This window comes from Camelus ferus, chromosome 1 (genome assembly GCF_009834535.1).
Source record: "Camelus ferus isolate YT-003-E chromosome 1, BCGSAC_Cfer_1.0, whole genome shotgun sequence".
NCBI classification, from domain to species: Eukaryota; Metazoa; Chordata; class Mammalia; order Artiodactyla; family Camelidae; genus Camelus; species Camelus ferus.
In genome coordinates, this window is record NC_045696.1 from 120,283,060 (window position 1) to 120,295,960 (window position 12,901).

The 12,901-nt window shown below is 34.8% G+C and overlaps 1 protein-coding gene across 1 annotated transcript in view; it reads left to right on the top strand.

Moving 5' to 3' along the window:
- Positions 1 to 12,901, top strand: part of COL6A5 (collagen type VI alpha 5 chain) — a 117,076-nt gene that overhangs the window by 5,590 nt on the left and 98,585 nt on the right.

The window sequence follows — 12,901 nt, forward strand, 5'->3', positions numbered from 1 at the left end:
TCTTCTAATTGAGGAAATATGGAATTAGATGAAAACTTTCCCAAAGTAAAAGAACATCTGGCAGGATCAAAAACCTCGTTATATTCCAGAAAACAAAAACAAAAATTACCATGATGTTATTGAGGACAATTGGTAAACTTCCAGGCAGAAAAATTAAAAATAAATTTGGCTAGCCATATGAATTATCTCCATAACATCAGATTCCAGAAGATAATAACTCAGAGGCAAAGAGCTAAGAGGGAAAACAAAAGGAATGAGACCCAAGGATTCTACAGTCACATTCTGTATATGCCTTGTGTTCTATTTCTATTAGCACTGATTTCGATTGCTCTAGGTGGCTAGTTGAAAAGGTATCAGAAAGAGATTCTCAGTTATGTCACACCTCAGTAGATATAACCTAATCTTTTACTAACTCAAGGTGTTTTCAGAAGACCAGCATCCTAATTTAAGGGATTGTTAAAAATGCAGAATCTCAGGGCCCACTCCAGAACTACTGAATCAGACCCTGCATTTAAAAAAGATGCTCTACACTGGAATTTGACCCAAAACTGTAAAATGACTATAACTCAATTAAAAAATGTTAAAAAAATTAAAAAGATGCCCAGGTAATTCTTGTGCATATTAAAGCTTGAGAAATACTGTCTTTTTTTTTTTTTTAACATTATTATTTTAGTTTAGTTTAGTTTTTATTCGAAGTGTAGTTGATTTACAATGTTAGTTTCAGGTGTACAGCAAAGCAACTCAGTTTCTTTTCCATTATTGGTTGTTACAAGAAATTGAATGTAGTTCCCTGTGCTATGCAGTAGGTCCTTGTTGTTTATCTATTTTTATGTAGTAATGTGTATCTGTTAATATCAAACTTCTAATTTATCCCTCCCCCGCCCTTTCCCCTTTGGTAACCATAGTTTGTTTTCTATGTCCCTGAATCTACTTGTGGTTTATAAATTAAATTTGTATCATTTTTTTAGATCACATATATGTGATGTCATATGATATTTATCTTTCTCTGTCTGACTTACTTCACTTAATATGATAATCTCTAGGTCCAACCACATGGCTGCAAATGGCATTATTCCATTCTTTTTTATGGCTGAGTAATATTCCACCACCCACACACACACACACCCCCACACCCCTACACACACACCCCCACACACACACACCACCCCCACACACACACCACATCTTCTTTATCCAGTCATCTGTTGATGGATATTTGGGTTGTTTCCATGTCTTGGCTATTGTAAAATAATGCTGCTATGAACATTGGAGTGCATGTATCTTTTTGAATTAGAGTTTTCTCCAGATATATGCCCAGAAATGGGATTGCTGGATCATATGTTGTCTATTTTTAGTTTTTTAAGGAACCCCCATATTGTTTTCCAAAGGGGCTGCACCAATTTAAATTCCCATCAACAGTGTAGGAGGGTTCCTTTCTCTCCACACTCTCTCTAGCATCTGTTGATTGTGGACTATTTAATAACAGCCATTCCGACTGGTGTGAGGTGATTGAGAAGCACTGTCTTAATGAACCACTTCCTAAAAGTCATCCAGCCCAGCACTTCCTACCTGGTGTATGTTGTAAGGACGATGGATGTGCTAAGATACTGCTCTCCTTGGCCTGGAGCAGTGGGGTGGAAGGCTTTGGGTTGAGGACCTAAACATTGTCATTTTCTGTGTGTGACCAGTGTGGTAGCCACTCACCATACATGGCTGTTGACCACTTGCAACATGGTGAGTCTGAATTGAGACCCACCATAGGAGTGAAATACACACTAGATTGTGAGAACTCAGCATGAAAAAAGAATGTGCAGTATTTCATTACTAATCTTCCTATTGATAATATATTAAAATTATATTTTAGATACGTTAGGTTAAGTAAAAGATATTATTTAATTAATTTCACCTATTTCTTTGCTAATGTGGCTACTAAAATCTTTTAAATTACTTCCTTGGCTTGCGTTCCATTTCTCCTGGACAGAGCTGATCTGGTTGCTTTTGATGGCAGAAAGATCAATCAAAATAAAGAACCCAAGAATATATGTGTACTTCTAGAGTGCATTACTTCTATTTAAACTTAGAAATAAAGTGAAAATACCTGTTGTATTGGGATCACAAAGTATGAATTCTAATTCTTGCAAGAAAGGATATAGTATAAGAAACCTATAATGAAAAAGAATATATGTATATAAATGTAAAACTGAATCGCTGTGCTGTCCACCAGAAATTAACACAACACTGTAAATCAAATGTACTTCAATAAAAAGAAACCAGTAGGGAAAAGTAGAGAATAATATATAAAATGGGGGTGGCAGAAGTAAGCCAAGACATACTTTATGACATAAAATTGAGTTTAAATTCCCCTCTTGAAAATATTCCCAGGTCAGATCAAAAAGCTGAATTCAGCCAAATGCTCTCTACTAGGGATATATCTAAAATAAAGAGATTTGATAATTGATATTAATGATATACCAAGAGAAAACAGGGATTATAATGTTATACCAGATAATACTGAGAGCAATAAAAAATGTATTAAGTGAGGCCTGCTGAGTGCTTTTTTAACTTCCTTCCCTTTCTTTTCTCTCTCTTTCTTTTTCTGTTTTTGCTTCTTTTTTAAAAAACCAAAGATGGACCTAGAGATTATCATATTAAGTAAGTCAGACAAAGAAAGATAAACATCATATCACTTATACGTGGAATCCCCGCCCCCAAAATACAAATTCGATTTGCAAACCAAAAACAGACTTACAGACATAAAAAAGAAACTGGTTACCGAAGGGGAAAGGGTAGGAAGGGATAAATTAGGGGTTGGGGATTAACATACACACTACTATATACAAAGTAGATAAACAACAAGGACCTACTGTATAGCACAGGGAACTGTATTCAATTTCTTGTAATAACATATAATGGAAAAGAATCTGAAAAGGAAAAATACATATGCATATACATGTTTAACTGAATCACTTTGCTGATACCTGAAACTAACATTGTAAGTCAACTACACTTCAGTAAAAATTTTTTTAAACATAAAAAATAAAAACTAGTATGTATTGAGTACTAACTACTGCCTAGGTACCAGTAAAGTCTGGAGATGCAACAGTGACCCAAAGCACTGACTGAGCTTCTGATCTAGGGATGGTGCAAACTGTTATCAAAGGTCACATTGTAAGGATAAACAAATGAAGACTACAGTCCACGATGAAGATATTACTATCACAACCTTAGGAAATAACTAGTATGGTATAGAGCTATATAAAGCTAAAATGTAGGAAATAAAAGAGAATTGATGAAAATACAGTGTGAAGGAAACACTGATGTACTTACCTTAGTTCTTGAGAGATGAGACAGGCAAAAATAAATAAGGATGATCCAATAGACTATTAATAAATTTTGTAACATCAGGAAAAACATACTTTCTTTTCAAGCATCCACTAATCATTTAAAAAAGTGAGCCTAAATTCAGTCACAAGGGAAACCTCAGTATATTCCAAAAAAGGGACAATATTACCACATTCTCAGATTCCTGAAACCACCAATGTAATAATGGATTGGGAAAGGAACATCAGTGGATAATAAAATCATTCTGTTAAATGTTGGAGAACATTATAGTCAGATGGTGACATAAATCATTCCACAGATGACTTATTAATTGGAAAGTGGGAAATAAAGGACTTCACAATGAGGAACCTTGTCAGTCACTACGTTTTAACAAAATAGGCTAAAGCGAGGCTTACTCAGGTGGGAAATCTCACATCAGGAGCTTACCTAAGGCGATACAGCGTCACCTAAGGCGCCTCTTGCTGACATACGTTCACTCCAAGGCAAATCACGCTTCTAGACCTCACTTTCATTTATGGGAAATCTAGAGGTTGAAGACTAAATAAAATGACACAAGGATGAAATAATGAGAACCAGACTGTGATTCGCTTTATACAAAGAAAGGTTTGGACTCCATAAAAAGTCAATGTTATGAAAGAAAATGCAGAGGAATGTCCCAGAATAAAAGAAGTTACAGAGATGTTAGAAGCAAACACAATATGTGAACTTTGACGGATACTGGTTCAAAAATCTCAACTATAAAATGTATTTGGGGGACATTGGAACATTTGAACAAAGAATTAATTCTTACCTTAAAAAATGTTTTGAAGCAAAGAGAAAGAAGAGCAGCTTCCAAATCATCCTTAGGAATCCAGGAGAACTGATACAAAACCAAAGATAGCTGACAGGAAGTAAAAGACAGGCATTCCTCAGTTCCGAACAATGATGCGAATTTCCTGAATCGGGCATTAGCAAGTAAAGTCCAATAGCACATAAAACAGAATACAGGATGATCAAGTGGAGTTTGTTCAAGAATAGTAAATATTAAGAACTCTAATCAATTACTAATATTTTGTTAAAGATCAACATACCATTAGATTATAAAAGAAAAAGCATACATGGTAATTGCGGTAGATACTGAAAAGGCATTGGGTAATATTTAGTAGCTGGGGTTTTTTTTAGTAGCTGTTCTTGATTTTCTTAAATCTGAGGTTTAAATGAGAAGATGGGATATTTTCTTAACATGGTTAGAAATATATATTACAAACCAACTGCCAGGATATCACACTTAAAGGTGAAACACTTGAAATATTACCAGTAAGTTAGAAACATTGGGACCACCATTATTTAACATTGTTGTCAAAGTTCTGGTCAGTGTAATAGTATAAGATAATATAAGAATATAGACATTTTAGAAGGAGGAGCCAAAGTAATCATTATTTCTGTTTCAAATAAGGATATACTAGAAAAGTCTAGATGAGTCAACAAGAAATTTCAGTAAAGTGGCCAGTAAAAATTATTTAGTAAAATGAGTAGAAGAAAAGATTCCATCTACAATAGCCACAAAGAATATAAAACTTCCAGGACTGTGTATATTCATAAATGTGAAGACTGTATCCAGATCACTACCAGACAGACACTTAGGAGGAGAGATGGCTGTGAAGGGTCTTAGGTAGACAGTTCAGAGGAGAAGTATAATTCCTAGGCTCACTAGTAACTAGAAATGCGAAGAACCATGTGTAATATGAATTTCTCCCTGCAATCAGGGTTCCAAAATCTAAAAAATGTGTGATGAGATGAGGACATAAGGACTCCCATATGTTCCTGGGGGAAATATAATTTAACGTAACCTTTTTTTGTTGCAATTGTTTAATATCGATAGTAATTTTAGATAGACATTCCCTTTGATGCAGAATTTCCACCCCTAATAAGTCATCCTATAAAAATACTTCTCCCACTGTGCTGGGAGGTTTATTGCAACATTGTTTAGAACTGTGAAAAAATTGGAAACAATCTAAATATCCATCTATAGAGAATTGGTTGAATAAATTAGGATACATTAATATAGTGAAGTACTATGCAACTGGTCAGCGATAATTATTAAGGACTTTCAAATAAAAAATAAGTAAGGAAGTAGATTCAACAGCTAATATGAATATTAATAAGGTATGGATGAAGTAGATACATTTAGGAAGAATAATTGCATCAACAATTGTTTTTAAAATTTAAAAACGAATACCAGGCAGAATGATAGAGATTATATCATAATACTAAACTTGTAAAATTATTTAGTGCAGCGTTGGTAGCCTGCCGCCAAACATAGCTCTTTTTGCGGGGGGCGGGTAGTTAATTAGTTTTATTTATGTATTTAAATGAAAGTGCTGGGGATTGAACCCAGCATGCTGAGCATACGCTCTACTAGGTGTACGCTCCTCCACCCATAGTTTTATTGAAACACAGCCTCACAGGGCCAACTTATCTACTAGGTACAGCAGGCAGAATGAATGGGGCCCATAGGACTTTTAGAAGCCATGAAATGCCTTAATTTCTTTAAAAGTCAGAAGGAAAAATAAATATCAAACTTTTAGGGTAAAAAATATTTAATATTTTTCTCACATCAGAAAAAAATGCAATGTTAGGGCCCACACAAGTCTATTTTTTTCCACAAAAGTCTATTAAATTTTGCCTAAAACAAAAAAATAATTCAAGTATCTAAAGCTATTTAAAGGTGATTTTTAATTTATTTTGTTATGATGGGAGGGGTCCCTAAGTGGGAGGACCACAGAAGTCCTAACACAGTCCTGCAACCGTGCTTATATATCTGCTTCTCCTTCTGTGGCTGAACGAGAACAAGAGTTTGCAAGAACAGAATTGAATACTTGTGTTGGACACAAATCCTAAAATACTTCCTATCTGGTTCTTTACAGGGAAAGTTTGCTGACCCTTGGCTTAGTGTATTTGCGCTCACGATGTTAAAAAAAAGTTTATCTTTATGAACTGGACTTTACTTTTACTTACTTCCATTTTGCCCATGAACTTTTTAGGGAAAATGTCCTATTTTTGAATTCTTCGTATTTCAGGACCATTTGTAACAAGGGGGGATGTCAACGGTCAGTTGAAAATTTTAAGAGAAGGTATTTACATTAAACTACCTTCATGCGAGACATGACAAGGACCATAGACAGAATGAAGAGAAAAGGAAGTTTTAAGGAAAAAAAGATCTCCAAATAGTATGCTCTTCACCAGACATCAGTTGCAAAGAAGCATCTGTAACACAGTGGCTTCAGGAATAATCCAGCCAGAAAGCGTGCCTGAGACAATTGTTCCTGAACTCTAATGCCTGTTGTTTATAACTCTGCTACTCGAGTTTTAAGAAAACAACAATCATTTACAAGTTTGGCATACAATTTCAGATTTATTCTTGGATTCCTCAGATTTGTGCTATGTTGGGGCTATATTTTAGCTTAGGCTAAACTATCTTAGTTTTAAGATTGAGACTCTTGGCATTCAACCATCATAAATTATGACTTATTCTTCCAGACGTTTTCTTATGCATAAGTATGTCCAAACTGGTACGAGCTTTATCTCCAGGGATGGAGATGTGTATCAGCTGTTTTACCAACATGGAGATGTGGTGGAAGTGGTCCAGGCAGCCAGGAAGAAGCAGATCGTTACTGACATTGATTAGAATTGCTAGCTCATTGGGATGATAAAAAGCAGGTCAACTGTATTTTATTATTGTTTTTAAAGTCTCCACACACCCCTTTATGCCTATCTTTAGTCCAGACTGCTCCCACCACCCTGCCCTTGGCACACCACTCTTAATGATCACATAATTTATCATCCAAACTGGGCACATCAACTGTATTGATTGTCACAAGTGGCAAGATTTCATTCCTTTTTATGGCTGAGTAATATGCCATTGTATATGTAACCCATGTCTTCTTTATCTAGTCATTGGTTGTGAAATCTTAGATTGCTTGCATATCTTGGCTATTGTAAATAATGCTGCAATGAGCATGGGGGTGCATATTTCTTTTTGAATTAGTGCTTTGTTTTCCTCAGAAAAATAGCCAGAAGTGGATTTGATGGATTGTATGGTAGTTCTATTTTTAATTTTTTGAGAAAACGTCATACTGTTTTCCACAGTGGCTGCACCAATTTACATTCCCACCAACAGTGCACGAAGGTTCCCCTTTCTCCACATCCTTGTCAACATTTGTTATGTATTGTCTTTTTGATAATAGCCATTCTGACAGATGTGAGGTGCTATCTCATTGTAGCTTTGATTTGCATTTCCCTGTCAAAAGGTGTTGATCATCTTTTCATCTGTCTGTTGGCCATCTCTCTGTGTTCTTTGGAAAATGTCTATTCAGTTCCTGTGTCAATTTTTTAATTGTATTTTTTGATATTGAGTTGTATGTGTTCTTTTGAATATTTTGAATATATTTGAAAATAGTATTTTGAATATTAACCCCTTATCAGATATACGGTTTACAAATATCTTCTCCCATACTGTGCTGCCTTTAATTTTAATTTAATTTTTAAATTTTTAATAGTTTCCTTCACTGTGCAAAAGATTTTTAGTTTTATGTAGTCCCATTTGTTTATTTTTGCTTTTGTTGGCCTTGCTTGAGGAGACATATCCAAAAAATATTGCTAAGACTATGTCAAACTGTGAACTGCCTATGTTTTCTGCTAAGGAGTCTTTTGGTTTCAGGTCTTACCATTTAAGTCTTTAACCCATTTTGGGCTTATTTTTGTATATGGTATATGAGAAAGTAGTCCAGTTTAAATCTTTTGTGTGTAGCTGTCCAGTTTTCCCAGTATCAGCTATTGAAGAGGCTGTCTTTTCCCCATTGTATATTCTTGCTTCCTTTGTCATCAATTAATCGACCATGTTAGTGTGGGTTCATTTCTGGGCTCTGTCTTTTCCATTGATCCATGTGTCTGTTTTTGTGCCAATACCGTACTGTTTTGATGACTGTAACTTCTAGTGTAGTGTGAAATCAAGGAGGGTGATACCTATAGCTTTGTTCTTTCTCAAGACTGTTTTGGTTATTTGAAGCCTTTTGCATTTTCATACAAATTTTGGAATTTACTTTATTTCTGGGAAAAATGTCATTGCTTATTTTGATATGGATTGCACAGAATCTGTAGATTGCCTTGCCGGGTATGGTCATTTTAACAGTATTCTTCTAATCCTTTTGCACAGTGTATCTTTGCATCTGTTTTTGTCATCTTCAGTTTCTTTCATCAATGTCTTACAGTTTTCCGAATACGTACTTGGTTAGACTTATTCCTAGGTATTTAATTCTTTTTTATGCAATTGTAAATGGCATTGTTTTCTTAATTTCTCTTTCTGATAGTTTGTTGTTAGTGTATGGAAACACAGCAGATGTCTGTATATTAAGTTTGTACCTGCAAGTTTACTGAATCCATGTATTAGTTCTAATAGTTTTGGGGGAGCATCTTTAGGATTTTCCATATATTGTATCATGTCATCTGCAAACAGTTACAGTTTTAACTGCTTTTTTCTAATTTGGATTCCTTCATTTCTTTTTTCCTGTCCAATTGCTGTGTCTAGGATTTCCAATACTATGTTGAATAAAAGTGATGAGAATGAGCATTCTTCTCTTGTCCCTGATCTTAGAGGAAATGCTTTCAGCTTTTCGCCATTAAGTATGATGTTAGCATTATGTGGACTTACCATATATGGCCTTTATTATGTTGAGATGTGTTTCCCTCTATACTCACTTTCTGAAGAGTTTTTTTTTTTTTTATCATAAATGAATGTTGAATTTTGTCAAAAGCTTTTTCTGCATGCATTGAGATGATCATATGGGTTTTGTTCTTCAATTTGTTAATGTGCTGTATCACATTGACTGATTTGCAGATATTGAAAAATCCTTGCATCCTGGGACAAATTCCACTTGATCACGGTGTATGATTCTTCTAATGTATTGTTAGATTTGGTTTGCTGATATTTTGTTGAGAATTTTTGCGTCTATGTTCATTAGTCATATTGGTCTGTAATTTTCTTTTTTTGTGGTGCCCTTGTCTGGTTTTGGTATCAGGATGATGCCAGCCTCACAGAATGAGTTCAAAAGTATTCCTTACTCTTCAATTTTTGGTAATGTTTTGAGAAGGACAGGTGTTCACTCTTCCCTAATTGTTTGGTAGAATTCACCTGTGAAAATGTCTCATTCTGATTTTTTGTTTGTTGAGAGTTTTTTTTAAATAACTTATTCAATTTCATTACTGGTAATCAGTCTGTTCATATTTTCTATTTCTTCCTAATTCAGTCTTGGGAGATTGTATGTTTCTAGGAATTCATCCATTTCTTCTAGGTTGTCCATTTTATTGGCATAGAGTTGTTTGTAGTAGTCTCTTATGATCCTTTCTGTTTCTCGGTTGTCAGTTGTAAGTTCTCTTTCATTTATGATTTTATGGATTTGGGCTCTCTTTTCTTTTTCTTAATGAGTTTGTCTAAAGGTTTATCAGTTTTGTTTATTTTTTCAAAGAACCAGCGCTTAGTTTCATTGATTTTTTTCTATTATTTTCAGTCTCCTTTTCATTTATTTCTTCTCAGATCTTATTTTTATTTCCTTTACTAACATTGGCTTTTGTTAGCTCTTGTCTTTCTAGTTATTTTAGGCATAAGGATAGCTTGTTTATTTGAGATTATTCTTGTTTGCTAAAGTAGGCTTATATCACTATAAGCTTCCCTCTTAGAACCACTTTTGCTGCGTCCCATAGATTTTGGATCATGTGTTTCAATTTTTATTTTTCTCCAGGTGTTTTTGATTCACTGCTTTAATTCTTTGATTTACTCATTGGCTGTTTAGTAGCATATTGTTTAGCCTCCTCTTGTTTGTGTTTTTTGTAGTTCTTGTGGTTGATTTTTTAAATTTTTTTTTATGAATTTGGGTTTTATGGATTTGGGATTTTTTGGGGGGAGGAGATAATTAGGTTTATTTATTTATTTAATTGGAGGTACTGGGGATTGAACCTAGGAAGTATGCATGCTAAGCACGTGCTCTACCCCTGAGCTCTACCCTCCCCCTCCTTGTAGTTGATTTCTAATCTCATACCATTTTGGTCAGAAAAGTTGCTTGATATGACTTCTTTCTTCTTCTTTTGCTCTCTTCCCTTGTGGTTTGATGACTATCCTTAGTGTTATGTTTGGATTCCTTTCGCTGTCTTGTGTGTTTATATCCATTATAGATTTGGGTTTATGGTTACCATGAGCTCTGTGTGTGTGTGATTATTTTAAGTTGATAATCTCTTAAGTTCGAACACATTCTGACCACCCTGCCTTTGTACTCCCCTCACCACACATTTAATGTTTTGACATCATATTTTACATCTTTTTGTTTTGTGTACCCCTAATCTACTTATCGTGGCTATAGATGGTTTTATTACTGTGTCTTTTCACTTTCCTACTAGCTTTATAAGTAGTGATCCATTACCTTTACTGTATATTTGCCTTTACCAATGAGATTTTTCCCTTAGCAATTTTTGTCTTTCTAGTTGTGGTATTTTATTTTCTACTTCGAGATGTTCCTTTAACACTTCTTGTAAAACTGGTTTAGTGGTGCTGAACTGTTTCAGCTTTTGCTTATCTGTAAAACTCTGGATCTCTCGTTCAAATCTGAATTATAACCTTGCCAGGTAGAGGGTTCTTGGTTGTGGATTTTTTTTCTTTCATTCCTTTAAATATATTGTGCCACTCCCTTGTGGCTTACATAGTTTCTGCTGAAAAGTCAGCTAATAGACTTAATTGGAGTTCCCTTGCACGTCTAATTGCTTTTTCTGCTTTTAATATTCTCTCTTTATCTTTAATTTAATTTTAATTACAATGTGTGTATGTGTGTGTGTGTATCTCTTTGGGTTCATCTTATTTGAGACTCTCTGTGCTTCCTGGACCTGGCTGTCCTTTTCCTTTCCCAGGTTAGGGAATTTTTCAGCTATTACTACTTCAAATAAGTTATCTACCCCTTTCTCTCTCTCTTTTCCTTTGGAACTGCTATGGTGCAAACATTAGTATGTCTGATGTTGTCCCAGAAGTCTCTTAAACTAGCCTCATTTTTTTAAAAATATTTTTTTCTATTTGACGGGTGATTTTTACCACTGTGCCTCCCAGTTTGTTGATCTGTTCCTTTGTATCATCAAATTTACTGTAAATGGACAATAGCAAGTGTTGGGGAGAATGTGGAGAAATTGGAACCTTTGTACCTTACCAGTGGGAATGTAAAATGATGGAGCCACTTGGGAAAACAATTTGGCAATTTCTCAAAGTGTTAAGCATAAAGTTACCATAAGACCAAAAATTCTACTCCTAGGTGTCTACCCAAGAGCAATGAAAACATATACCCACACAAAAATTTGTACATAAATGTTCATAGCAGCATTATTCATAATAGCCAAAAAAAAGTAGAAACAACCCAAATATTCACCAACTGATGAACAGATTTGTTAAATGTATATTCATACAGTGGAATATTACTCAGGCATGAAAGGAATGAAGTACTGATGCATGTCACAACGAGGATAAATCTTGAAAACATTATGTTAAATGAAAGAATCCAAACACAAAAGATCACATAATACATGGTTCCACTTATATTAATGTCTAGAATGGGTAAATCCATAAATAAGAAAGCAGATCAATGGTTTCTGGGAACTCTGGGAAGGGGAGAATTGGGAGTAACAGCTCATGGGTATGGAGTTTCTTTGAGGGTCATGAAAATGTTTTGGTATTAGTGAGAATGGCTGCAAATCCTGTTAATCTACTAAAACACATTAAACTGTCTACTTTAAAGGTTAAATTTTATACGGTGTGAATTATGTCCCAATAATTAAGTTAATGAATAAGTCAAATATAGGGTGTATTAGAATATAGTGTGTATAGATTTGAAAGTCGTTGCTGATATGATTTAGCCACCAACTTCTGGGAAGCCTCAATTTCCTCCTTGGCAAAATAAGAGTTTAATCTAAATGATCTATAGGATGTCTTTCAAATCTAGTTTCCAATGATTCTCTCAATCTTCCTGTATGATTAGCAATTTCAAAAGAACTCCTGGAAAGGTCAACTGTAGAATAAAATTCGGCACTTACACCTTTGGTGTCTCATTGAAGGCATCACCATTTTTGAGTATTGGTCATTTTATCTACTTCCCTATTAATAATGGACAACTTTGACTTGGTGGAATTTCTGTAAGATTGTAATTTCCCATGAAGACTTCTGATTGATTGTGAGCTCATGGGGAGAAATGCTGAAATTAAAAGTAATTTGTAAAACTGAGTATAACCACCAGTGAGAGAACAGTTTTCACAAGGGTTTAATGAAGAAAGAAATATGAGTAGCTGTTGGATTTTTGAGCCAAGTTGGGAACATATACAATAATTATAGTTGACACAAACATAGAGGGTAAAGAATAGTGACTGTGTAAGTTCTGCGAGTTCACAGATTTTGTGTAGTGCTCACAGCACAGTGGTTAAGAGCTTATGGCTCTGCAGTCGCCTTGTCTGGGTTAGGGTGCTGGGTCCACCACTTACCAAGCCACTCTGTGCCTGT